Source organism: Poecilia formosa, unplaced genomic scaffold (genome assembly GCF_000485575.1).
Source record: "Poecilia formosa unplaced genomic scaffold, Poecilia_formosa-5.1.2 Scaffold258, whole genome shotgun sequence".
In the NCBI taxonomy this organism is placed as follows: domain Eukaryota; kingdom Metazoa; phylum Chordata; class Actinopteri; order Cyprinodontiformes; family Poeciliidae; genus Poecilia; species Poecilia formosa.
The window spans coordinates 843,692-865,343 of NW_006800197.1; the positions used below are offsets into that span (position 1 = coordinate 843,692).

General features: G+C 37.8%; 1 long non-coding RNA gene across 1 annotated transcript; it reads right to left on the reverse strand.

Moving 5' to 3' along the window:
• Positions 1 to 2,049: 2,049 nt before the first annotated feature.
• On the reverse strand, positions 2,050 to 16,610 carry LOC107838452 (uncharacterized). Its single transcript, XR_001664516.1, has 3 exons — positions 16,600 to 16,610; positions 4,953 to 4,957; positions 2,050 to 2,133 (listed from the first exon to the last, which is right to left on the reverse strand). It is a non-coding gene; the product is annotated as an uncharacterized LOC107838452 (long non-coding RNA).
• Positions 16,611 to 21,652: the final 5,042 nt, after the last annotated feature.

Below are 21,652 nucleotides of genomic sequence, written 5' to 3' on the forward strand. Positions count from 1 at the left end.
CACAAAAATTTGGATTAAAATTTGTGCTATATAGCTATATGATGTTTTTTTTTTTTTTTTTAAGAAGAAGTATTAACGTTTTAAGTTTTATATGTTGTGTTACAATGCTGACATGTTTAACAATAAGAAATAATGGGCAAGCTCAGGGTTGGATAAATTAATAATTACAAGTGGGTTTTTTTCACCATCATCTCTGAATGTGTTCCACCCTGTTAGGGACATTTACATACAGACCACAAATAGTTAAACATGTACATTTTTGATAATTGACTTTTTCTTAAAAAGAGTGTGTCCCTTTTACTATAAGATATGTTTTATTTTTGACATAGTAACAGATTATGTAGTTACAAATCATTAATGTCTATTGTAAAAAAACAACAACTTTTTTTTACCCATTATTATTGATGGCATAGAAAATATTGATAATTTAAAAAAACTTGTACCTATATGTGCATTTATTGGTCTTCAATTCCCAACATGGTACAGAAAAATCCGCAGTACTTAATGTTTCTGTAATAATATTTAATACAAATGGAACAACATGGATCGTACTATAACGATCAACGTCTCCAATTCTACAGTCGGATGATTTTCCTCATTGTCCTGCATTTTTCCCATATGGAATACCTGGAACTCTTGCATTAAAGTATAATAATTGATTAAAATTAATTTCCCTCCTAGATTGTCTTTAAAAAATAAATATTGAAGAAACAAAACATAACATTTAATGTGTGAACATGTGACATAGATAAAAGTGAGAAAAGAAATCCTAAAGTAATAGAGGAGACATGTATTATAGGTTTTTTTTAATTATTAAAACAGAAGTCACTGGATTTTTAATTTATGTAAAAACAATTGAACACGTTAGCACAAAAGCAAGCTAAGCATGGAAATATGTAGCAAAAACATGTAACATGCAATTAATAACAAAAACACAAGATTATAACACTTAAACATCAAACATGAACAGAGACCACTGAGAACATCAACAAAAACAAACCATCTTGTGATGAAAAGGCTGATCAAGACTCCATACGTTGTTCAATTAACCTCCATGTGGCAGGATTGAGCTGGTAATATCTTTAATTGGAGGCTTTTGGCTCCTCTGCGAGGCAGACTACCTTATTGACATCATACCAACTGACATCTTTTCTTGGTCTTGGCTAATAATATTTGTTAATGGCTTTTTTATGTAGACAGTTCACTTGAATCTTCACATCCTCCACCTTTGTGATGATGCCAGGGTAGTAATCATGGTTGTATTCAACTACACACCATCAACCACCCTGGTCACCTGTGATCATTTCTGGCCACTGAGCTGTTGTGGCTCCATTCTTGTAAGGTTTCTCATCAGGCTGCAGGATTGCCTCTTTCAAGTCTCAGCTTGGGCAGAGTATTTGTCCTTGGTCTATTTGACAAAAACAGATGATATCCCTGTAGTGGATCTTCCCTTGACAGGTACTGATCACCTGGTGGATCCTCATTGGTCCCCTTACTGGAGTCAGTGGGGGTACCTAGTGAAATAACAGACAAATAGAAAAGACATCTGTTAATACCTCAGACTACTCTGCAAAACTATTCCACCATCTGAAATTTTTATTTTTACATTATTTCAAGTTGGTATTAAATATCATATCCATATTGGCAGTTTACCAGTGTAATAAAAATTGCACTAACCTGCTGCATTTCATCCTAGCTAACCTTCAACAGAATAACAAGCCTTTAATGATTAAATCTAATATGATGTTTTTGAAATTCTATTGAATAAACATTTCCCACAATCTATCTTAACAGGCCGGAACTTTAAGGTTTACTCATACAACTTCAATTTATTTAAGTTTTAAAAAGTAAGGAGAGAGTAACAGTTGAACCTTGTTTTCAACAGCTGAATTCACTCCAAAACCCAACTTATGTCACTTGCAGTAAATGGGTTTTTATGTAATTTTAGTCTTTTTGAAAGCAAAAAAGGAAACATTCTAACAGGGTGGAAAGTTAGTACTGGGTCGTGTAGAATATGAAGAAAATATCAAATAACAATTATTTCAAGAGATTAAATTGCATATTAAAATAAGGTTTAGTCCAGTTAATCAACTTATTGAAGAAGACAATAAATAAAATATATAGTTAGAGCTTCTTGAGAAAGTCTACTACACTGCACTGTGGACAAAACTAATATTAAATATTAAACTGCTTCTTGTGAATGGGAACAACATTCAGACATTTGAAGCCTGGCTTCAACAGAGTTGCATTAAAAGTCAACAACCAAATGTCATTACCGTTGTTTCATTGTTGTGTTTATAAGATCCTGTCTTCTACAATGAAACATGTAGAAATTTGGACTAAGCTTCTTGCTATACTTTAATGTTGAGTGTAGCAAGGTTCACATTTCGTGTTGGATCGTGTTTGGCAAAAGCCAGCTAGCGAGAGCTAAAGTCTGTATTTGTGAAATTTAATTCAGAATCGTAGAAAAAGAAAAGAATGCCTTGAAGTGATTCCCAGGCTTTTACATTTCCATTCTCTGTTTACATTTTACAACCAAATCTTTGCCCACCAAGGTATATTTTCTTTTTATGGGGCAGCTAAATGTAAAAAAATATATATAAGTAAATAAATAAATACATTTTGAACATTCAAGATGTGACCAGACTGCATAAAGTTATCTTCTGTGTGTAGCATGTAAATGTATTTGTCAAAGCCCAGAGATTTTTAGCTTCGACTCTCCAGGTGCCTCCAGGTGAACCATCGGCATGGAGCCGATGGTTCTCTCAGCTTAAACCCCAGAAAAAAATAAAACAAAAGCAGTGGAATTTGACACAGACACCAGTTCTACCACCATCTTAAACCCACAAGCAAGTCCTATCTCTCTCTAGCCATCCTTCCTTCCTGGGTAATGTATGTTTCCAAGTTGTTCAAATCAGCTTCGAATGAAGATGCATTTCTTTTCTCCTTCTTCTCTTCCTCTCCGTCGCCTACTTTGCCAGAATTGGAAAGAAAAGTTGATCTTCAAAGGGTATCCTGATCTTCAAATGACGGGAAACTGCAGCAAAAGACCAGCAGGTATATGACTGAACCTGGCTGGCATTATCTGTTAGAGTCAGAGAGCATCAGCATCACCCCAGGACAGCAAGATGAAAACCTTTTGCCTGTTCAGAGAGTGAGCTTGGTTGAAAGACCAGGGTGGGTGTGAGGATGAGGGGGGTGCTGGTGTTGGGGGGGCACGTACGATTTCATGCGAGCAACTGCTTCACCTGAACAGTTTTGAAAGTTTTTTCCAAGGTGGTATGGATCATGAATCTTGCTCAGATGGAGTATTCTGTACTTCAACATTGCTTTCCGTTTTTGTAAACAGCATTTTACTGCAGGTTTCACATGCAGGGACTGTCAGATGACGATAACAACTGATTCTAAAGAACACGTGCGTGTGTGTGTGTGCATTTTATTTTTTTGTAATTAGCTTTTTGGTGTGTGCCGTTGATTCAAGCCGCCCCAGAGCAAAATAGGTTTACAGGCGAAAAAATAAAAACCAGCGGCTTTTGTGCAATAAACACATCCAACAAGAACCATTTGAATCATTCAGTCAAATCTGTTATTTGTTGGGCGCACTTCCAGATATTGAATTAACATTGATAGCCATCTTGCTTGGCTCGGCACTTCCCTCTTCGCAGTGGGGATGGTGGTTTACAGCGCGGGCTATTTCCGGCGAGCTTAATAGCATTAACCTCTGCTTTACATACGTCATGATAGGCTAGTAAAAATCAGCCTCTGGTACTACGTCTTGCTTCGTCCTGAGGGTCCGGGCCCTCAGCTATTGAGAAAAAATTTCTCTGGTGTGGACTCTATTGAGGTTTTAAATTTTACCCAATCCATGTTTGTGCTGAATGTTTTAGACAATTCAACTGACTTGACTATATTAAAATTTTACTGTCAATAGTCTACACTTTTGAGGTCTTTTATCTCTTAAACCTTTTGTACGTAGTTGACCCTTGATGGGTTGCGCTTGAGACCACATCTGATTTACTGGCTTGCTTGCTTATGAATTATTTTTTTCAGGATTTAATATTGAAACTCTGGTAGCCATTAAGAGGTAGGATTTTGTGTTGAATGTGGATACAAACTGTACTTGTGCAGTTTACTTATTTTAAATGCTTGGTAATGTTTGGATTCCACTAATTAATCTAAATGGCAGTGGGGGGATGAACAAGTTTAGGTGCAGCTAAACTATGATAGATGTGTTTTACTTAAAAAGTGCTTTATCATATTTCTGCAGCGCAGCAGAGGCTCCACTGAAACCACAAACCCACAGCAAGTCTCTTTGTACAAAGTCAGTTTTCTATCTGTCAGAGGATCGGCAGAGTGCCTCATTAACTAGTGTGACTCAGGAATGTGTAAAGTCAGGAGGATTGTTACTGTGGTGAGATGGCATCTCGGGTCACTATCTAATCCTCCTGTTCAGTCTGTGGACCTGAAAGGGAAAAATTCACAAGCACAAAAAAGAAAAGAGGGGAAAAAAACTGAGGACAAAGAAACACATGAAGAAGCAGAGCTGACAGGTCAGGATGGTAGCCGTGGCGGTGGTCACGTAATTGTGTTCTCGGCTAGATAATAGTATATTACGTAGCACTCCACCTACTCTCTGCTACTCCTGTATTTTTCTTTTTGTTTCTGAGGATTAACAGACCAGTTTTTGTAATGAACTTTTATATTGAACAATCAATCTGCCACTGAATTCATCCAGTAAAAGATTGAGACTGTAAAACTGCCCACCCTCACTTTACAATGCAATGCACTGCATGGGAGGCTTTGGTCCTGGCTTCAGTGTTGCGGTTAGTGACTGACATTTTACAGGGGTTCCCCTCGCTGGACCACCAATTGTTCCGCACCACAGAAAATCTTCAGACAACTTGAGAATGCAGCCCCAGTCGTTTGTTTTTAATAGTAAAACAGTAACGTACAAATGCTGTTGTCGAGTGCCATCTGTTTTTATAATGCATAGAAAATTGATCTTTTAGTTTATTACATGAACCTAAATTCCTGATGTATAAATTGTGATACAAGTTTAAATCTATAATGTCAAATGTGTCATTTTTGATAGGAATACATTCCAAGTATCTCAGTCTCCACATTTTCCTGGTTATAGAGCATTTTAGGTTCAAATTTCATTCCAAGTTTTTTGTAAATTTATGTTAATTTTCTAAACATGTAATTTGTTTTTATAATGCATGCAAAATCTCTTTAATTCTGATATTGACATGACTGGAATACACTGATGTGTCAATGATTAAAGTTAAAAAAAAATTATTTTCAAAGAAGTTTTCCAACTAATATGTTGTATTATCTGGCTATCAGGCGTTTGACCAGTTTTTTTCTGTCTCCCAAATCTCAATGAGAATATCACCTTATAAATTATATTAACTTTTACCTTTATGAGAAGTCTAGTTATTTTAAGTGATTAGAACACAGCCACATTTACTAGAGTTAATGTTTATAGTAATAAAAAAATGACCATCTAGTTTGACTTAAATATTTGGTATACATTCACGTATTTGTGTCTGCATGTTTTACCTTACAACAATGTTGTCAGCATGTGGTTTGAAAAGAAATGGCGAAAAGTTCTTAATGTTATTTCCAACTTCAGCCTTGATCCAGAAAAGAAATTTTATTTTGTTGACCCTTTGCACGTGATGCCACGTTCTTCAGAAAGCAGCCCACGCTGCCATGACGACTGTCAAAACAACCTATTCGTGTGTTAAGTCCTGTAAAGTTGCTAACTTAATAATATTGTTTTAATTATTGGACGTCATAGGGTGCTGCACAAGCAGACCAGGATGCAAGCCAAACTTTTTATAGCCAACCTGTTGACGAGGAAAAAAGACGCCAATTGACAGCCACTAGTCACAAGGACCGGCAGCCTTCAGTGTATTCGCAGATTTGCAATTATCACTTTTTTATAAGGTGAGATTAATACTCATGTACTTAGCAAGTAAGTAAGGCAAGCCTTGTTGCTGAACATGTGCTATATAAATAAAATTACCTTACCTTGCAAGTGAGATGAAACCAAATATTTCATTATGGTACATGTCTAATCATTAGCAACGATGGAGAAAACGCACCACCATCATGTATGAAATAAACTAGTGAGCATCTAGACTTTTGTACGTTTCAAATCTGCTCCATTGTAAACGGAAACACCATCAATGACATTGTGGTATTTATCATGCCTTAAAGGCATAGTTTGGCAATTTGATCGAATTATTAAATACGTCTGTTGGTTTCCAAGCTAGCTGCTTCCAACTTTTGTAAATACCACTGAGAATGAGTCTCAACATTGTGTGCTACTTCCATAGACAAATTAACTCTACTTGAACAAGAAGATGCAAAAGCAACATGGGAAAACAGTCGCTCCTGTCGTCACTTTTGACTTTATGGCGCCTCAACATGAACAGGTGACATTGTTACAAAGGATCGATATGGTCATAATGAGTACAGTGTACAGGTTGTAGGGAATTACTTTCTTTATTTTACCGTTCTATTTTCGTTTAAGTAGGGATGTCACAAATCAATTTCAGGTTAAATCAGCAGAAACACTTTGGTGCTGGATTATGTGTGTTGCTGAGAAAATTTTAGGGCTCTGCATGAACTCACTTGGCAATCAGAACAACAAAGCGGTGTTGTTGTTGATTTGCTCCAATTTTGTGCTGCCAATCATCTTTAGAAAATAAGGCTTACAGTATCTGAGAAGTCTCATTGCTGTCCTGTCACAGAAAACTAAAATGTAAACATTTGAACACACACACCACTGAACAGGTTGGGTTTCAAATATAAGGTAGATTTACCATCTGAGAACAAGTTGATGGAGAACCTATAGGGTCACTCAGTAATCCAACCAGAGGTCATGGAGGATTTCTTTAAGGTTATATGGAAACATGTACCTGTTCAAATAAACCCTGAAACTAAATCATTTTATGTCTTATCTTTTCATAAGAGTTATGTTAACATAGAAAGTTCTGCCTTCCAATCTGCTCTTAATACGTTTGCTTACAAAGAATTTTTGATCTCTGTTAAAATTTCTCATTAATGTAGTGTACTTTTACATAATTAGGAAGATTTTGAATAAGTTGCTCACTGACTTTAGGGTACATGCTGATCAAGGAGTGGAAAATGTGGCGGTGGTACAACTCGTGTTTGACTTGTGGGACAGGAAGAAGCAGCTTCATATCTGGGAAGAGGGCCCACAATCAAAGGTTTGTGTATATGACAAGCTTTAATATTTTAACGTCTATAGTGACATTCGCTTTGTGTAGACTTCAACACGACGAGATCCAAAGGGCAGTGTTTCACCGTTTCTTATTCCATAATTGAAGGATTGAGTGTCTAGAAAGATCTGTGGAAAGCTGTAACATGCATCTATTATGTGCTACATGACCTTGAAGGAGTGGGATACCTCAGCATTTTAAACAAAGCACACCTCTTCTGTTGCCATTATGTCTTCCACGCCACACCAGCAGGATGACCTGGATACTTTCCGCAGTGGCTGGGACAATCGTCCTCTTAGAAATGAAAGCAACATGACTCGTAGCCAGCTGTGGGTTATTGGTCATACACATAATCTAATTTCTGAACTACACAATTCCTTTACAGAAGTACATTTTAATTGGACAATTTCTTGTGCAGCATGTATAGTTTTATTCACCAAGTTACTAACCTACAATATCTGACAAAGTAAATTCCTTGTTTTTTCCAGGGTGTAAAGATTCCCGAAATTGAATGGGAAGACAGTGGGCTTCCTCTTCAGGAAGAGTCCTATGTCACAGTGCTAAACTCCAATTTGCAACTGACTGATGAAGAAATGGCAGCATTTCGAGGTGCAGTAAACCGTCAGATTTTTGGCTGTGACATTTACGTTGCTGCAGTCCAGTTTTGCGTGTGCAGGTTGTCCATATTTAAAACAAAAGGAGAAATTTAAACGTAAACCAAAATGCTGATCATGTTTTACCACAATTAAAGGGGATGTTAGTGTTTATATGTTATACATTTCATTTTGAAGCTATCACGTTCTAAATTTGTAATTTAATTTTTTTTTCCTGTAGGAACCACTTTATTCTAAAATTTTAACATTTTTAATATGACTTTAAATTTGTCTTACATTATAAGAATCAGAAAAAGTTGTTAGTTTGGCTTTTGTATTTTTATTTCAAAACATTTACTATCTTATATAAACATATACAATAAAATGTTAACATCATTCGAACTATTTCTGCTGCATGTTTAAAACTGCCTGAGTCAGTACAAACTACTGATTCACATAAGAGACGTGCAGTCTCCTCTGAGTATTGTTGTCCCTAGTTTTGTTTAAATGAGTTCAACATTTAATCATATCTGTAGAACATGTGATCAAAGAAAATCATTAAACTGAATAACTGTTTATACATTTCAACAACATAACAGTCATATTGTAACACAGCTACTTGCAATACAACAAACTGGAACAGCTTCAATGCAAATTACCTTTCAATAGGTAGTCTGATCATTCATAGCAGACCAAAGCCAGTTTGGCAAGAGGAAATGCAGGCTAAAATATCATCATTAAAATATTTGTAGTTGTAGTGGCTAAGGATCCTCAAAGTTTCATAGCATGTGGCGGCTGTGGGATACTTAGGTTTGACAATCTCCACAGACAGATGTGCCAGTAAATTCTCCCATCCAGTCCAGAATTTTATGAGATCTTTCAGTTCTTGTGGCTTTGAAAGAGAACAAAATAACAGAGTACAATCAAATTTTCACATCTAATTTACCATACAAGACATATTTGTAAATTAATATTTACAAGACTAAGGTAAATATAAATCTGCATTTAATCTTTATTAAAATGCACATGTTCAGTTTTGGATCCACATGTTAGGATACAGCTGGACTAACCAAAGAGTACACGTATTGACTTTTTAATTGTAGGCCTCAGCCCAAAGTAAACCCAACATGACTGTCGTACTGCTTTCGTTTTTAGACCACTGTTTAAGTAAGCAGTGTAACTTCTCCTGTTTTTAGCTTTTATGTAAAATCTCCCAGCTCCATTTTGCCGCTTGTTGGAACCACAGGGTGAGTCATGTACAACTCATCTGGGATGTGATTGATAAGAAGTTACTTTCAACTCAACTGGTTAAACTGTTTACTCCTTTATTTACACTATAATAAGTAGCTTAACAACTTTATTTTGTGCATTCTTGTTTGGTCTTCTCTGCTGTATGTTTTGGAGACTTATTAAATGAGCCACAGAAACCTGACCTGGCTATAAAGAAAATAATTTTGGCCTGAGCCGGCTGAAATTTAGGATTGGGCTCAGGCTTGGGTCATAAATTTAAACTCTAATTCTTGGTTGACAGTGGCTGACTCTTTAAAGTTGGTTGTATTGAGTTATTACTGCAGTTTAGCAATTTATGAAATTTCACAAATCAAACATTTTCACCCAACACCTCTCTCTCCCTCAGCCAAACACTTGCTTTGAATGTTTAATTTTGCTATGTCCAGATGGCCAAACACACTGTGCTGTCACCATTTGATTGATTGATTGTTTTCACCAGAAGACAATTCCTCATGTTTGAAACAAATTGGCAGGCAGGATTTTGAGTCATTTCTCATATGGTTTATTTTCAGTTCTACTGATTAGTGTGCTGCGACAGACTGGAGACCTGTCCAGGGTGACCCCGCCTCTCGCCCTGAACGATAGCTGGGGATAGGCACCAGCACCTCCTGACCCCACTGAGGGACAAGGGTGTAAAGAAAATGGATGGATGGATGGATGATTAGTGTGAAGTAGATTATGCTAGATGTTCTTGTAGCACATTTGTGTCATGTAGTTTTTGATTTTGTGAGCAGCGTGTTTATTGAAATTACATGCTTTTTCAGTTAAGAATGTTCAAATTAGTGTTCATGCACATGTCTTATTACCATGACTCAGATAAACATTTCTTATTAAATATTTCAACATAAAAAACACAGGGTATACATCAGTTATGGCTTTGAAATAGAAACTGCATATCAGTGTGTTTTATTGTCGGGACTCTAGAAATATACTTGTCACCGACTCGGTAATTTTGATAAAATCTCAGCAATCTGGATTTGCTTTCACATTTTTGTTCGTTAATGGATTCGGATACTGACGCTGTTAATTCATAAGGCTGATATTAAAACTGATACCGGAGCTGAACATCTACTGAAAACAAGAAGGCGAGGAGGAAAATTTTTTTTTCTTCTACAGCTCATTGTTTCCTTGATAGTGTCTTTTGTTCACAAGGCCAGTTGAAAGGAAAACCACTCCCGGCACAAAGCGATACAATTTCAGCTTTGATTGCATTGTTAGAAGTGTGTGAGGGGGGAGGGGGGAACAACCATAACAAAACAAGTACTTAGCCTTGATGGGCGTCCTCCACTGACTCTTTAAAGACTCCATACTGCCATTGAAAGGCTGCTGTGCTGTGGCACAAGAACACTTGAGGAAGCAGGGACTATCGGGGCTGAACAGAAATGGGCCCATTTGCAATGTACTCCATGTGAAATTAGGCCAGAAACAGAGGCATTTTTCTCAGCTGGGAGCAGTTCAAGAGATGTACTTTGGGACAATTTCAAGCAAATGTGCCATTTGTGGTATTTTAGCAACTACTTGAACTGTCATTTGCATTACAGATAGAAACACTGGAGCCATCTCCCTACAGCTGCTGCTGCTGTAGGCACTTTAAAACTGGCAAAGTTAGCAAATGATCAAAAAACAAACATTCGCCGATCAGTTTATTAAACAATTCCTTTCAATCATTTTGTACGTATTCAAATGTAATGGATGATGCCATACTGTGTGCTTTTTGTCTGCGCTTATAAATTGCTCTTTTACTTTGATATCGCACACTCACTCACATGGGCACATTTAAATCAGAAAGTTTGTTCTGGAAAGTTTCCACAGTTCCTCATCACAAAGTTGCCAACTGCCAATGTTCAATTCAACTGAATTTTAATGAACCATGCAAAGAACCTGAAAATTCAGCTATCTTATAAAAGATTTATTTTAAATATAAAACTGATGGACACACTGGAATTTCTGTAAAAGGACAGAACAGGTTTCCTGGCCATTCCGTTCCTGTACAATTCCACTCGATTCAAATCTCGCTTCATTGCACAGTCTGGGCTTTCTCACATTCACTTGGGTTCCTCCAGTAGAATTTCTACTGGGCCAATCAGCAAACAGAATGAGAAGTTGTGAACAAATTTGTTCAGTCTGTGTTGGCCACTTTTCTAAATATTGAATGAACAGCCATCTCATTTGACTTGGTATTTCTCTTTTTGCAGTGGAGGGTAGTTGTTTACAGCGCAGGCAATTTCTGGTAAGCTTCATAGCATCGAACTGGCACACATCAGGAACAGACAGCGATTGGGTAACATTTAAAACGTCAACAGAATCTAAGACTCCACGAAGCAGTCGTTTTTCAACAGCCGAGAGTTCAGACCATATACATGAAGCAAAGTGTAGAACAAAGTGCTGGATTTTACCAGGCTACTGCTAAAGTGTAGCCTGGTAAAAAGAGTAGCCAATTGTTCCAAAAGTTTGCGAATTTTGAGCAAACTTTTGAAATGTCACCAAAAGAAAAAAAAAAAAACACACCGAATCTGAAAGGACTCAGAATGAAAGTCACTAACCTTTTCAGGACCGAATGGGATTTGACCATGTCCAGGAAGTTACTCTGCACACTGTAGAGTTACTGGCAGCTTTTTGAACAAACCAAGGATGTGGGTTATATGGAAACTGAGTCCTCTGACAGGCTCGGATCATTCACACATGAAAAACATTCAGTCAACAATGAATTCGGAATTGAGAGGGTATAACAGGAGGTAGCCTATGGTCACACACAAATAGGCAGAGATCAGATGATTTATCCCAGGGTAAGGTAAAACTGAAAGGTGGGGGCACAGAAACAAGGTTGATGTCCAGAGATCAGAAGCTTGGCACAAGTCAGACGAGGGCACTGAAATGTGGTCATAATGAGGAGATCAAACGAAGAAGAAAACCCTGGACATCTACTGGCAGGAGCTGTTACTAATCTGGCACAGACTGGAAGGCTGGAGGGCGATGAAATGGACACGATAACAAGTGAGATTGAGTGGAGAACAGGCAGATATTAAACCAATTCAGTTCATTAATACAGTTCCAATTCACATCAAATGCTATCTCGTTGCACTTCACAAAAAAACAGGTTATTCTTCAAGTTGAAAGTTCTTAAAGTTTAGAGGAATGTGCCCTCGGGGTAAGATCTTATCTGTTAGCGAGAACCATAAACGTCATATTTCTTTTACTATTGTCTTTTAATGTTTGCCATGGAAATATTACATATCCATGTATCCTTTTCCTTTTTTTTTATTTGTGGCATTAATACCAGCCTTCACATATAAACAGCTTTTCATGGTCTTAGTTTTTGCGCTAAGCTTTCCAGTTAATTTCCTCCACCTTTGTGGGTTCATTATTACCTTTTATTGCTTCAGCTGTTTATTGTTGATATTCTTCTTATTGTCTTATTATTGCACAGTGTACTGCAGTGTGTGTGAGGGGGAGGGGTTACTGTCAATGTCTTATTTATATGTTTAACTGCACATGTGGTGCAGTGAATACTGGAACTGGTGAAACGCGATTTCAAACTTCTGTGTTAACCCTGTTACATAGATCTTTGACTATAAAGTACACTTGACTATTTAAGTTCACCTGTGTCTCTTTGTTTTTGTGGTATTCTCTGAGTTCAGTTGTGATTCCAAAGTGAGTCTGGGTTGTGAACTCTCGCACATTTTGGTGTTCATAGATCCTGTTCAAAAAGGTTCGACTTATCTGGTCATCGATTTGGTCTTCCTCATTTACCCGTAGCCTCTCAAATATATTTACCTTGAATTCAAATTCCTAAATTTACCTTATTACTAGAGTGGAAAATCATTAAAAATATATTTTATAGGTATCTAAAATGCCAAATATAAAAACAAATTTCAAAACCGAAATTAAATTCCAAAAGTGTCTCCAAGAAACCCAGAAGTGACAAATTGCTCAATTTTATTTCAAAGGTGCATGTAAGATTCTCAAGAGATTAAAAAGAATAAATATCTCGTGTTGTGCTTTTTGAATAAATGTCTATATTCTATAATTTAGCAGAAACAGGGTTTTTGAATTGAAAATGTTGGGTTTTTTATGGGTTAAGGGGTTATATAGCGTTTTTGATTAAAATGTGATTAGTTGCAATTAATTCATTAGACCCTGCAATTAACTCAATTAAAAATTTTAAGAGTCCCATCACTAATGAATACATAACATTTTAAAACCATACAAAAGGACTCTCAAAAAATAACTTTTTTTCCAGACACAAACTCTTCTGTTTGTCTGAAAAAAGGGCTATCCTGATTTTAAAAAAAAAATATTATAATAATAAAAAGGCTCCAGCATACATTTAAGCAATAATGCTGTAATAAATGGAGGACAACAGCTTAACCCTCTGATGTGTAACTGGGTCCTTTTTGACCCGGTGAGGTCATCTTATTGCAATATCTTTGTAATGAAAAGTTTTCATCACTTCATATTCCAGGTATTCCTCGGGAAACATGATACTGATATCATGCAATTAAATTTTGAATTTACCTTTTATACATTTTAAGAAATAGCATGTTTTATGTTACTACCCCATTCTTCTGTGAGTGGGTCCAAAATGACCCGCATTCATTTCCTATGGAATTTAATGGGAATCTTTGTTTCTTACCAACTGTGACTGTCAGGAAAACATTTTTTTTGTGAACCAAACACACTGAGACCTAAGTGCCACCCCTGAATAATATTATTTTACACAGCAAGAACTCTTACATATAAGTATTATCTTTATTTTTTATCTCACAAATGCGTTTGTGTTTGTCAATCATGAGTACTGTGACAGCGTAATTGTCACAAATCAACATATTAGCCTTCTTCAAAGTTACCCAACACTAGTTATCTAACCAACTAGTTAACATTACCACCTATACTTTATTGTGCATCTTTATTACTTGTCTGTGTGTGTCTGACACCCTGGATGAGAAAACCAAGAGAGCAAATGTGTTGAATGACATGCAAAACCTGTTGATCAATGTGTTCAAGGTTCTTTCTTTTATCATTTCAATACATAAAATAAAAAGTCATAGCTATAGAAATAAATGCATAAATAAATGAGCCAGAAAAGTATAGAGTGCCTTCTTTGGGTCGGGGAGGATGTCCTGCCCCAAGTGGAGGAGTTCAAGTATTTCAGTATCTTGTTCATTAATGAGGGAAAAATGTCAGCGTCTGCAGTGAAGCGGTGCTGTACCGATCTGTCGTGGTGAAGAGAGAGCTGAGCCAAACAGCGAAGCTCTTGATTTACCGGTTGATCTAAGTCCCTACTCTCATCTCTGGTCATGAGCTTTGGGTCATGTCCGAAAGAACGAGGTCACGGATACAAGCGGCCAAAATTAGTTTTCCCTGCAGGTTGTCTGGGATCTGCCTTAGAGATAGGATGAGAAGCTCAGATATCCAGGAGAGGTTCAGAGTAGAGCCGCTGCTCCTTCATATCGAGAGGAGCCAGTTGAGGTGACTTGGCATCTGGTCAGGATGCCTCCTGGACGCCTCCCTGGTGAGGTGTTCCGGGCATGTCCCACCAGGAGGAGGCCTCGGGGAAGATCCAGGACACGCTGGAGGGACTATGTTTCCCGGCTGGCCTGGGAACACCTTGGGTTCCCCCGGAGGAGCTGGAAGAAGTGGCTGGGGAGAGGGAAGTCTGAGCCTCCTTACTTAGGCTGCTGATCCCGTTACCCGACGATGGATGGATGGATGGATGGATGGATCACACATACACACACTCACATGCGTGATACACATAGCATAATAGAATAGAGACAGTAATGTTAGCTAGCTTGGTTAGCTAGCTAGTTTCAGGAAACGTGCTCTTTTGCATACCCCTCCATGCCCCCACCCCCCATCATGCCCACACACACATAATGGATGTTAACATTGTCCATTATTGATATTTCATCATTGTTGTAAAATTGCTGCTGTTGTTTTAAAAATGTTCCACAAATTCTCAGAAATGTTCTACAAATTGTTCTAAAAACGTTTAAAAAAGTGAAAAATGCAAATATTTCAAACATGAAATAATTCTTGTGTGAAATAAAACACAGTAGAAAGTATTATACAAAACATTATTTTGAATCAAAATGACAAGAGCAGCATAAAAACACATTGATTGTAACCCGGGTCATAAAGGACTCACTCAGGGAAGACTGTATCAGTCACTCACGCATCAGAGAGTTAAAGAAAGAAACTGAATTATTAGCGAAATAGCGATAGCATCCGTTTCTCTGATTATCATATTTGCTTCAAAAGGATTTTATTCAGTACAGCCAATAGGCAGGTATGAAACAAAGCAAAGGTGTTAAGTTTGAGTCAGAGTATGTCCTCCTGTGGTCCAGTAATAATCAAAAAGTTTATATTTTACCTGCTCACCTTTAATGAAACCCAACCTGAGACCAGGGAACATCAGAGGCCCTGCCAGTAAATGTCAGGCGACTTCGTTCGGAGTTGACACGCGCCACCAACGGCGAGCAAAGTTGGCAGTAATTGGGAAAACTGCCCAGCAACCCTCACACCACGAAGCCCCATCGATTTTCTGTTTATTCACGTTTCTGTTGCTGAAATTCAGCAGCTCTCCCAGAATGCTTGCGCTACTCTTGGGAGCTGCTCTGTTCTGGAGGAAGTGAGGTTCGCGAGGTAAACAACAAACTCTGGCGTGGACGCGCGTTAGCTAGTACCTGCTGACATCCATCTTATCTTTGATTCATTATCATCTTTTCATGAGCTAAAGGTTGCTGTGTGGTTATTCTGTGTGCATTTGTCCACCTACTATTCCCTCAAGGCTCTGAAAAACCTTTCCTCCCTCTGACTGCCGACTCTAAACACGTTTACTTTAAAGTGATGCATTTCTCTCTGCCTTTCTGTTGGAGTGGACTCTCTATCACCTGCACTAAAGTTACACACACACACACACATGCCCACAAGTGTGTAAAAGGCATAAAGAAACGCTAACGCAAACAGACACACAAATGCAGAACACGCATACCAGTGCCGCAAAGCGTCAGGCTGAGAGATTGAAGTGGACGGATCAAACTGTCCTGGGGCAGCAGGTCCTTACCTTTATTTCAGGCGGCTCGTTACTTCACCGAGGCCAAAAGTCAGTCGACTCCAGCTGATGCTGAAAGACTACAGGGTCAGATCTGTAAAAAAAACAACAAAAAAAACAGCAGATGTAGACGTGACTACCAATGGTCCAGATTCATGTTTTGATACCTTACAACTACAAAACTCTGTACATTATGCTTTACAATTTCAGACCAAAACAAGACGGTGCTTAATGGGGAAAGTTTCAGTTTTTTTTTTTTTTTTAAAGAAAATCTGACAAAAAAATTGCTTTCCTGTAATGTTGTAGTTAACTACATTATAGTTAACTAGAATCAAATGAAAACTGATAGTAATAGAAAAATTTCATTACCTATGAAAATATATTATACAGTATAAAAATAATTGGTAACTCATGAGGAAAAAAGTTTGATTTCATGTGAAATAGATTCCCCCACCCCCACTCAACATGTGGTTTATGACAACTGTTAATTATGGTCCTCCATTCTCCTGGTGGCCGACAGCAAGTTGGGAGAAAACACCATAATATGTTGGTTGTTCAACAATAGTTGGTATGTTGAGTATTTATTACCCAATTGATCATAATTGGGTAATAAATTATTACCCAATTTATTTATTAATTAATTGGGTAATAATTAATTAATTATTAATTATAATTAATAATTGACTTTTTGACTTTCAAAAAGGTCCAAAAGTATGAACAAACAAAAACTACTACTATAATTAAAACTAAACAATATTTAACTAATAAAAATTAATAAACACACTAAAAAGACTAATTAAAGCTAATTAAATTAGACAAAAAGTTGCAATGAAATAAAACTAAACTAAGTGAAAAACCCAAAACTATTATAATCCTTTCATTTAATTATTTTTGTCCTAATTTAAGTGTAAGAAAATATTTGCACTAGAAACTAGACAGAAAATGTTAGTAAGATTTTGTTTTTGCAGTGTAGCTGCTATTTTCCCTCTAAGATCCCATGAATGCAAAACAAAGAGGGACCTCTTCTGGTCATAGTTCCACAGAATATTGACAATTCAAACTGTTTTCATTGTATCTGCCAAAAACAAAAAACAACTAGAGAAAGAAGTCTAGCCCAAGGGTCTGCAACCTTTACAACCCAGAAAGACACTACAGCTGCAGTTTTATCTGCATCTTTTCAAGGATGTGTTTTTGTGAATGTGAGTGATTTTATTCAGCTGTACAGAGATGGCTGACAAAGAAATTCTGAGAAAATGTGACATTTCTTACACCTTCTATATTTCCTATTAAAGCCTTAGCATGACGCACTGAGGCATCAGAGGCAGCACAATGGCATTTTAAGCACAATTTACCCTATATGTTTATTTAATATATATTATCAATCCAACAGTATATAACTTTTATAAAAATATGTTTTGTACACAATTGTTAAAACTGCCACTATGTTGGGACAATATGACAGATAATATGTGAACTACCAGCGTGAAATACAGAAATACACAGCTCAGTCAGAAACAACCGATCAGAGCAACGAGGAGGGTTGTAGTGCTGTCAATCAACCGCATGTACCTGCTGCTCAGACCCTCCCCCTTTGCTCTCTGCTATGCTACAGCTGGCTCACCACAACCGAGCCAGCCATGAATGCTCAGGCTGGATAGCATGGCCACCAGTGACAGGAGGTAAACGGTTTTCCACGGTAAGTTGTACGTCCACCATTAGCCCATTTAGCAGTGTGCACGCCAGGTTGATTGACAGCATTAAGACCCTCCCCTGTCTCTAATTGGTTGTTTTTTAACAAGAGCCGTGCATTTTTTCAGACATGCATGTCTGAAGACAGCAGGTCAAAAAACTTGCCGCTTGTCAAAACGGAAGTGAGCCGAGTGAAAACTCACCAATGGAACTAAACAAAAAGAAAGGAATTAATATGACAATACATTGGAAACAATAATAAACAGAGAAACATGTAGAAAATAACAAACTAGTAAACCTAAATAACCCACAAGGAAAGTGAAACCATAGCACCCATGTGACAAAATCAGAAAGTAAGGGTGCATTCACACCAGCCGTGTTTAGTCCACTTTAATCAAACTAATTCGAGACGTTATCTGTCTCACACTCTCATGACATAGTGCCCAGTACAAGATGTAAAAAACATACTTTTGTAAAACTTACATACTGCAGTTTTAAGCTTTTGGTTATTAGATTATAATTGGAAAAGATCACAATAGTTATTTAGAAAAAAAAACACAATCAACATATTTACAAAGGTGTTGAAGAGTGAATATTTAGATTTCCGAAACTATGAGACCAGTATGAGGAGGGTTGTACAGAAATATTCTGTGAAACTACAGAGGAATTTGTTGCACGAATGAAGTTTAAAATGACCAATATATCTTCTTTTCCAGCACTGTTTAACGTCAAAAATTGGATTTCCTTTCTGTGAAAATTGTTTTTGGCCATATCTCATGAGAATTATTTTAGCTCAGCTTGTTGAACACCATGTTGAACCATATGGACTCATATGCATTTGTAAGTTTCCGACTGCCAGCGAGACACGCTGAGGACTCCTCCGTTTTAATGTTTTAGCTCTCAGCTACCCAGCTCTGTAATTTTCCCAACCAGCATGGCCAGGGGAGCTTAAGCACTAAATTGCTGTCTGGAGATGCTCAGTGGCTCTGAGAAAAGCAACCTCCTAAAATGTTCTTGTGCATCCTGGTGCATATTTAATCCCTGATTAATCAGTGCGGTTGGTGGGGTGTGAAAGAAGATTAGTTCGACCCTTTTTCGTCCGTACCAGGAAGATCAGTGTCCGTCCGTTTTATTGAAGGGGCTCGGTAGCACGTGACCAAGCGTTTAGCTTCATCTTTATTTGAATTTTTTTTTTTTTAATGGTATGATTTAAAAAATCTTTTCAGTAGGGAACCACTTCACCTTAAGGAATGCTTTGTTGTACAATACAGAAATAATCTAATCATTAAGCTCAAATTGTGCTCTTTCAAGCTACACACCAGACATAAAATCAGTCTAAAGTTGCAATATGCAACTTTTATTAAAATGTGTTTTGATTTGTCGCTTCGCACGATAAATAAAAATGAGGATGCTGATATTGCTTTGTTGTTTTTGTCGTGTCTCTCTCTTCTTGTGTAGCGTCGCTAGCTCGCATGTGCACGTCTGCGTTCTAGAAATTTCACACACACGCATTACGTTGTTCCATTGGCTGGATGGGGGCAAGCGGCTGTCTCCTCACCGTGCAGGAGAAAAGACAAGTGGCATGACAAAACACAAGCGAGCCGAATGAAGATTAACCAGTGGAAGGAAACAAAAAGAATGGGAAACGATAATAAACAGAGAAATATGCAGAATGTAGTAAACTAGTTAAACCCTTGGACTCGGATTAGTTGAAGTAAACCCTACCCTGGTTGAAATGCATATGTGAATGTCAGATGGAGCAGACACCACTCCAAAAACTGATAGCAAAATACAATGCAAGGCATTCTGGATAAATACAATCAAAAGCCTAATGCTAGTGGAAAAAGTGGCTCTAGGCCTTTAACATTTTGCAAAGAAGGAAGTTGCGCTCCTCTCTCAACGTTTTTGTGTCGTCTCCTTGAGTGGTTATTGGTGCAGAGCCAGCAGTGAGGGGAGGGAACAGGTTGTGGGAACGTCAGCTGTTGCAAATTTGGTCCAAAATCAAACCAACTGTGTGATAACAGCCATAAATTTCATATTAAAGCAGGCAAAGATGAGATGGTTCTTTATAGATGTTAAACACCTCAAGCGTCTGTGAAGATCTAATAGTTTACTGTCCGAAATATCTTAGGCTTCTTAATTTTTTTGTGTATTTACGGGGAATTATTTAGTTTATTTGTGAACAAACTGCATTAACCCTCAGTTTCAACTGTTGCTGCTAGGAAGAGAAGCAGTGCCAATGCACAATACTGTGTTGTTGGTCCTTTTATTTCTTATTTACCTTCAGATTCTCGCATATCTAGAAGTGTTCAGGTAGTTGTTGAAGAAACTCACTGAGAAGTTAAGGTTTCGGCATCAGTGTACAACGATATGATTGGAAGCACTGTAGTACGCGGGGTCAGGGGTCACTTCACCCACCGACTGAATATTCATCAGTATCACCTTTCAACCCTACAGTGATTATTTTGACCTCTGGTGTGATTAAAATATGAATGAGCTCTTTTTAAAGTCTAAACTCTCGGGGAGTCCACGTTCAAACGGAGTTCTTTCATGTTAAATTCATGAACCACTTAGAGATCTGTCCTGGTGAAACCACTTATTCCTTCAAGCTCTTCTATTCTCTACATCCCGCTCCGCAGACAAATCACATTCAGACTTAATATTTACATTTTTTTGACAACAAAAGCAGACATTGTCAGTGTTTGTTCATACCATAACTACTTAGTTTTAGGTATAACTGTGGGATTTGACGACGCTAAAAACCACATTGGCGTTTTAGCGATAGCACCTCCAGTGCCCCTGCAGCATTGTGTTTCGGCCCAGTTGTGCAACCAACCAACCTGTGGTTCTGACCCACTTTCCGGTCTCATCCGTCATGCCGAGAATCCCGGCGACTCTGATTAATTTCCCATGAATTCCATTTATTCCTCCCAGGCCGTTAAGTCATCATCGCAGACTTACCTGCTCCACCGTGCTGCGGGCGCGCAGGCCGGCTGCATTTGAATATTTCATTATGGCACGATAATACCTTAAATATGCCACAGGATATGATTTATACAGGGTCACAGAAGACATTCGCACGTTCCTGTGCCTTGGTGTAATCGCCGCAGGTTATGATCGGTGACCCGACGTATGAATATAACTTCATATGATAAATTAGGAATGGGGAGACTCTGGGAATGCGGCTGTTTTTTTTTCCCAGACAGATGCTCACACAGAAAGGAACTGTGCTCCTATGGAAACTTGTAGCATTTACATCTGTTTGGAGGATGTGGGAAAAAAGTCTTGAATTCATTTTCCTTCCCTCTTCAGACAGATTAGTGGGGTTTTTTAGGGGGGGAGAAGGATAATGCAGCCCGCAAGGAGCTACACTTAGACTCCACAAAGTGATCAGTGAACAACATTTCACCCAGCGGTTAGCCCAGCTTATCAGCATCACAACTTAGAGTTCAACAGCAACCAGCTGTGGGAAGCAATCAAGCTCAGTGTAACTGAATGCTCTTTATTTTTAAATGATAGGGAGCAAAGATGGGAAATTAAAGGCTGTTCAGCAAAGTCATATTAAATGACATCATGGATGCGGCTGGGATTTATCTTTTTTTTATTATTATTTTTAAACCAAAACATATTTTTTCCTTCACACACTCTTACAGTTGAATCCAGAAGTTTACATACACCGAATAAATGGACACACCTTTTCTTCTCGTTTCGCAAAGTAAAATCAGATCAAATGTCTCTTGTTGTCAGAATTACCAAAATTATTTCTATTGGCG